The sequence below is a fragment of the Pseudophryne corroboree genome, chromosome 6, assembly GCF_028390025.1.
Source record: "Pseudophryne corroboree isolate aPseCor3 chromosome 6, aPseCor3.hap2, whole genome shotgun sequence".
NCBI classification, from domain to species: Eukaryota; Metazoa; Chordata; class Amphibia; order Anura; family Myobatrachidae; genus Pseudophryne; species Pseudophryne corroboree.
Window position 1 is genome coordinate 325,052,962 of NC_086449.1, and position 7,156 is coordinate 325,060,117.

Sequence of the window (7,156 nt, forward strand, 5' to 3'; positions counted from 1 at the left end):
CAGCCGTCTATCCACCCGGATGGATAACTGCATGAGCTGATCCAAGCTATCAGGCAAGGGATATTGTACCAGTTGGTCTTTTATCTGGTTAGAAAGACCTCTTCGGTACTGGTGTCTCAGGGCTGGGTCATTCCACTGGGTATCATGGGCCAACCTCCGAAACTCCGTACAGTAAACCTCAACTGGCCTTCGCCCTTGCTTAAGGATCGAAATCTGAGCCTCGGCTGAGGCCGTCTTGTTAGGGTCATCATACAACATGCCCAGTGCCGTAAAAAAAGCATCAACACTTTTAAGCGACGGACAGTCAGGCTGCAACCCATATGCCCAGACCTGTGGGTCTCCTTGTAGCAAGGAAATCACTATGCCCACCCGCTGAATCTCTGACCCAGAAGACTGAGGCCTAAGCTGGAAATATAACTTGCAGCTCTCCTTGAAACAAAAGAACTGCGAGCGATCTCCAGAAAAACGATCCGGAAGATTTACTTTCGGCTCCTTAACCCCTGAAGGTGCTGCTGCTGCGGGAGCTCCGCCAGCGGCCTGGGAGGTGTGCATTTTAATGGACAAATCATTAAATTGACGAGTCAGGACCTGCACCTGATCGACCACCTGTTGCAACGTATTTTGAGGGGTATGCTCCATATTCCCACAAAATTTCAACAGGATTATTTGGCTGCTGAATATGTTATGCACACCAGTGCCTGCAGGAATATACTGGTGTTTGAACTGTTATACACACCAGTGCCTGCAGGAATGTACTGGTGTCTGAACAGAGAGGGATGCAAAACAAATGAACTCACAGACAGACTGGGAAATATGACATAACGTACACAGAAGGTGATAGGGTAACAAAACCAACACAGAGTGAACAGAGAAGCCCAGAGGCTAAGAAACTGGGTGTCTCCCTAGTATTAGAAATGCTCAGATGGAAAAAGCAAGATGTTGTGTTTTAATACGTAGAGAACCCGAAATGCTGTTGCTAAGGGCAACAGCAAAACCCTAAAGGGTTACCAACGGGTGTGGCAGTAAACTCCTTGGTCAGAGATGGAATAATAGACACAAGGAGAGTCTCCACAATCCTAATTCTCACTTGCAGGGCCCAGGTTCAGCTTACTGCCACTAAACTGACACATGGACGCCCTGCACAGTGAGAGAGGATTATGCAGGCAGGTCTGAAAGTACAGCCACAAACCTGCTGGGTTCACAGAATAGCAAAAGAACCTCAGCAGGCTAAACGACTGACTACAGTCTTACTGCTAGGTCTGGATTGGCAGAGTGTAGTACCAAATGCCCAGGCCTATTTGCAGTAAGCAACAACAAAATACAAAGCTACACAGTACTGGCTAACTTTCAGGAACTGACTAACCAACAAAGATTCAGCAGCATCTGCTTAACCTGAGAAGAGGCCTTATAAAGCAGGTGCTGTCCACGCCTCCCTCAGACCTCACAGACTGTGAGCACAAAAACCAGCACCGGATCCCATGCCTGTAACCACTGCACAGCAAAAGACCCGAACCGGAGTATCAGCTGCGCTCAGGTTACTCCGCTAGCACTTGTCTCCCGGTTGCCATGACGACGTGGCAGCACAGGGCAGGAGACCCTAACAGTCTGCTGTTCCTGGGTATGATTCTGGACACAGAACAGAAGAAGGTGTTTCTCCCGGAGGAGAAGGCCAAGGAGTTGTCATCTCTGGTCAGAGAAAACCTGAAACCAAAACAGGTGTCGGTGCATCACTGCACGCGAGTCCTGGGAAAGATGGTAGCTTCTTACGAAGCAATTCCATTCGGCAGGTTCCATGCAAGGATCTTTCAGTGGGATCTGTTAGACAAGTGGTCCGGATCGCATCTTCAGATGCATCGGCTGATCATCCTGTCCCCGAGGGCCAGGGTGTCTCTGCTGTGGTGGCTGCAGAGTGCTCATCTTCTAGAGGGCCGCAGATTCGGCATACAGGACTGGGTCCTGGTGACCACGGATGCAAGCCTCCGAGGTTGGGGGGCAGTCACGCAGGGAAGAAACTTCCAAGGACAATGGTCGAGTCAGGAGGCTTCCCTACACATAAATATTCTGGAACTAAGGGCCATTTACAATGCCCTAAGTCAGGCAAGACCCCTGCTTCAAAACCAGCCGGTGCTGATTCAGTCAGACAACATCACGGCGGTCGCCCATGTAAACCGACAGGGCAGCACAAGAAGCAGGATGGCGATGGCAGAAGCCACAAGGATTCTCTGATGGGCGGAAAATCACGTGATAGCACTGTCAGCAGTGTTCATTCCGGGAGTGGACAACTGGGAAGCAGACTTCCTCAGCAGGCACAACCTCCACCCGGGAGAGTGGGGACTTCATCCAGAAGTCTTCCAACTGATTGTAAACCGTTGGGAAAGGCCACAGGTGGACATGATGGCGTCCCGCCTAAACAAAAAGCTAAAAAGATATTGCGCCAGGTCAAGGGACCTTCAGGCGATAGCTGTGGACGCTCTAGTGACACCGTGGGTATATCAGTCGGTTTATGTGTTCCCTCCTCTTCCTCTCATACCAAAGGTGCTGAGGATAATAAGAAAGAGAGGAGTAAGAACTATACTCATCGTTCCGGATTGGCCAAGAAGGACTTGGTACCCGGAACTGCAAGAAATTATCTCAGAGGACCCTTGGCCTCTGCCTCTCAGACAGGACCTGCTACAGCAGGGGCCTTGTCTGTTCCAAGACTTACCGCAGCTGCGTTTGACGGCATGGCGGTTGAACGCCGGATCCTGATGGAAAAGGGCATTCCGGTTGAAGTCATTCCTACGCTGATAAAAGCTAGGAAAGATGTGACAGCAAAGCATTATCACCGCATATGGCGAAAATATGTTGCTTGGTGTGAGGCTATGAAGGCCCCCACAGAAGAATTTCAGCTGGGTCGATTTCTGCACTTCCTACAGTCAGGAGTGACTATGGGCCTAAAATTGGGTTCCATTAAAGTCCAGATTTCGGCCCTGTCTATTTTCTTTCAAAAAGAACTGGCTTCACTGCCTGAAGTTCAGACGTTTGTTAAGGGAGTGCTGCATATTCAGCCCCCTTTTGTGCCCCCAGTGGCACCTTGGGATCTCAACGTTGTGTTGGATTTCCTAAAATCACATTTGTTTGAGCCACTTCAGACCGTGGAATTAAAATATCTCACGTGGAAAGTGGTCATGCTTTTGGCCTTGGCTTCGGCTAGGCGGGTGTCAGAATTGGCGGCTTTGTCCTGTAAAAGCCCCTATCTGATCTTCCATATGGACAGAGCAGAATTGAGGACGCGTCCCCAATTCCTCCCTAAGGTGGTATCAGCGTTTCATTTGAACCAACCTATTGTGGTGCCTGCGGCTACTCGGGACTTGGAGGCCTCCAAGTTGCTGGACGTAGTCCGGGCCCTGAAAATCTATGTTTCCAGGACGGCAAGAGTCAGAAAGACTGACTCGCTGTTTATCCTGCATGCACCCAACAAGCTGGGTGCTCCTGCTTCTAAGCAGACTATTGCTCGCTGGATCTGCTCCACGATTCAACTTGCACATTCTGCGGCTGGACTGCCGCATCCTAAATCAGTAAAGGCCCATTCCACGAGGAAGGTGGGCTCTTCTTGGGCGGCTGCCCGAGGGGTCTCGGCTTTACAACTTTGCCGAGCTGCTACCTGGTCGGGATCAAACACGTTTGCAAAATTCTACAAGTTTGATACCCTGGCTGAGGAGGACCTTGAGTTTGCTCATTCGGTGCTGCAGAGTCATCCGCACTCTCCCGCCCGTTTGGGAGCTTTTGTATAATCCCCATGGTCCTTACGGAGTCCCAGCATCCACTTAGGATGTCAGAGAAAATAAGAATTTACTCACCGGTAATTCTATTTCTCGTAGTCCGTAGTGGATGCTGGGCGCCCATCCCAAGTGCGGATTGTCTGCAATACTTGTATATAGTTATTGCCTAACTAAAGGGTTATTGTTATGAGCCATCTGTTCTTGAGGCTCAGTTGTTATTCATACTGTTAACTGGGTATAGTATCACGAGTTGTACGGTGTGATTGGTGTGGCTGGTATGAGTCTTACCCGGGATTCCAAATCCTTTCCTTATTGTGTCAGCTCTTTCGGGCACAGTTTCCCTAACTGAGGTCTGGAGGAGGGGCATAGAGGGAGGAGCCAGTGCACACCAGTAGTCCTAATTCTTTCTTAGAGTGCCAAGTCTCCTGCGGAGCCCGTCTATTCCCCATGGTCCTTACGGAGTTCCCAGCATCCACTACGGACTACGAGAAATAGAATTACCGGTGAGTAAATTCTTATTTTATATTTCCCAAGAATATAACAGCTACATAATGGGGGTAAGGTGCAATCAGTGAAATAGCTAGGGGTATAATTACTAAAAGTGCGATCAGATTCTACTTATCATTTATCCATACCTCCTAACTTTGTACGGGTTTGAGGAAGGACATCTGCGCATGTCTGATATTAGGAGGCATGGCCTCTCGGGAAGTGCCGTAATTGCATTAGAGATGAGCGGGTTCGGTTCCTCGGAATCCGAACCCGCCCGAACTTCAGCTTTTTTTACTCGGATCCGAGCGACTCGGATCTTCCCGCCTTGCTCGGTTAACCCGAGCGCGCCCGAACGTCATCATGACGCTGTCGGATTCTCGCGAGGCTCGGATTCTATCGCGAGACTCGGATTCTATATAAGGAGCCGCGCGTCGCCGCCATTTTACACGTGCATTGAGATTGATAGTGAGAGGACGTGGCTGGCGTCCTCTCCGTTTAGAGAAGAAATAGATAGGAGAGTGAGAGTGAGACAGTGACATTTCATTTACTGGAGCTTAGGAGGAGTACTCAGACAGAGAGTGCAGAATTTTGCTGATAGTATTAGTTAGTTATACTAGTGACAGAGTGAGACAGTGACACTTCATTTACTGGAGCTTAGGAGGAGTATCTCACAAGGTAGACGTGATTCCGCACCGGTATACTATAGGTTACCCAGAATAATTTATAATGATATTATTAATACTACTACAGTACCAGAATAACATATAGTGAGCACGTATAATTCGTGTTGCAATTGTAGGATCTGGTGGTGCACCCAGAGTCAGAAACAAGCTAGGAAAAAAGGAAAAATGCAGAAGACTCTTGTGTGGGTGCACTCTTTTTTGAAATATGAGATTATTAAAACATAACTTTTATTTGCTAATCATTCTTTTAAGAAAAAATCCACACTTTTATAATTCACCACAAATATTTCATAACATTTTATATACTACATACAGATATGATTCAGCCCACCAACCTCTCTAGAGGATGTCACATCTATAGTTGTGACTGATCAGAATTACCAGGTTAGGGTATATGTAGGACACAAGCAAGGTTAAAATAAAGAAAAATAATAGAGAAAAATTGGAAATGTTCTGGTTAGTCTATAATATTAGACTGTGGGAGGGATGTAGACACTGTTGCTCTACATCCTGTTCCTATCCAACCAGCACAAGCTCTGCTTGTATTAATGGGACCACAAGGGGTCAATATACTGAAATGTTAGGAATATAGATCTTTATTGGTATTGGACCAATTCCAATCTAAAACATATCAGGGAAGACGGTACTGAGAAAAGGTGAACATAGATTTGGAAGGAAGAAAGGGATGACTAAAGAAGAAAATGGTGATCCTGCTGTTGGCTTAGAGTCGAGAAGGTCATGAATTACAACACTGGGTATTCTCTGGGGGTCACCCTTACAGATACTGACCCAGCCCACCACTGTTTTGCTTCCAAGATCGGACGAGATCGGGCTCTATCAGAGGGGTATGGTAGTAATTCCTCAGGCCTGCTTATAGCCGACTCACCAATGAGAGTGCACCTAAAATGGGGGAAGGGAAAGGGTCACCTTTCCACGAATGCCAGAAACCCACTCTGACTTCTGTCTAAGTGGGTTTCTTCAGCCAATCAGGGAGCGCCACGTTGTAGCACTCTCCTGATCAGCTGTGTGCTCCTGTCCTCACTGACAGGCAGCACACGGCAGTGTTACAATGTAGCGCCTATGCGCTACATTGTAACCAATGATGGGAACTTTCTGCCCTGCGGTTGACCTAAAGTGACGTCACCGCTGAGCAGAAAGTTCCCAGCATTGGTTACAATGTAGCGCATAGGCGCTACATTGTAACACTGCCGTGTGCTGCCTGTCAGTGAGGACAGGAGCACACAGCTGATCAGGAGAGTGCTACAACGTGGCGCTCCCTGATTGGCTGAAGAAACCCACTTAGACAGAAGTCAAAGTGGGTTTCTGGCATTCGTGGAAAGGTGACCCATGTGCAAACATGGGTCCCCTTTCAGTTCGTGGTCGGGACACCGTTTTGTTATTTTTTTCAAGTACGTGGATTACCCCTGGATTTCCCGAGGAGCCTGGACCCCTGGATCTCGTGAGTATAATTTCTTCAACAGGTACCCCTTGGATTCTACTGGAGAAGAGGACCGACCTGCGTGGGAACTTAAGGTAAGTATGTATGTATGTATGTAATAAAATTATACTTTCACGGTGTGTGTGTCTTGTCTTTTTTTGGGTATTTTTTTAGTAATAGTACTACAGGTACCAGCGGCCCAGTTTTTCCGCCGCATGCTGGTACTTGTGGTTCTCCAAGTACCAGCATGCGGGGGAGGCTTGCTGGGACTTGTAGTACTGCTACTAAAAACAATATCTTTTCTTTTACAACAAAGGCTATCAGCCCCCCCATCCGCAGCCCATTGGATGGGGGGGGACAGCCTCGGGCTTCACCCCTGGCCCTTGGGTGGCTGGGGGGGGGACCCCTTGATTGAAGGGGTCCCCACTCCCCCAGGGTACCCCGGCCAGGGGTGACTAGTTGGATTTTTGATGCCACGGCCGCAGGGCACTATATAAAAGTGACCCCCGGCTGTGGCATTATCTGTCCAGCTAGTGGAGCCCGGTGCTGGTTTTAAAAATACGGGGGACCCCTACTCTTTTTGTCCCCCGTATTTTTGGGACCAGGACCAGGCGCAGAGCCCGATGCTGGTTGCTTAAATATGGGGGAACCCCTGTCATTTTTTCCCCCATATTTTTGCAACCAGGATCGGCTCAAAGAGCCCGAGGCTGGTTATGCTTAGGAGGGGGGACCCCACGCATTTTTTTTTATTATTTTACAGTGTTTAATTAAAAAACAAAAAATAA

The 7,156-nt window shown here is 48.4% G+C and overlaps 1 pseudogene; it reads right to left on the reverse strand.

The window, feature by feature from the left end:
- Nucleotides 1–5,673: 5,673 nt before the first annotated feature.
- On the reverse strand, nucleotides 5,674–5,792 carry LOC134937458 (5S ribosomal RNA; annotated as a pseudogene).
- Between the last annotated feature and the right edge of the window lie 1,364 nt (nucleotides 5,793–7,156).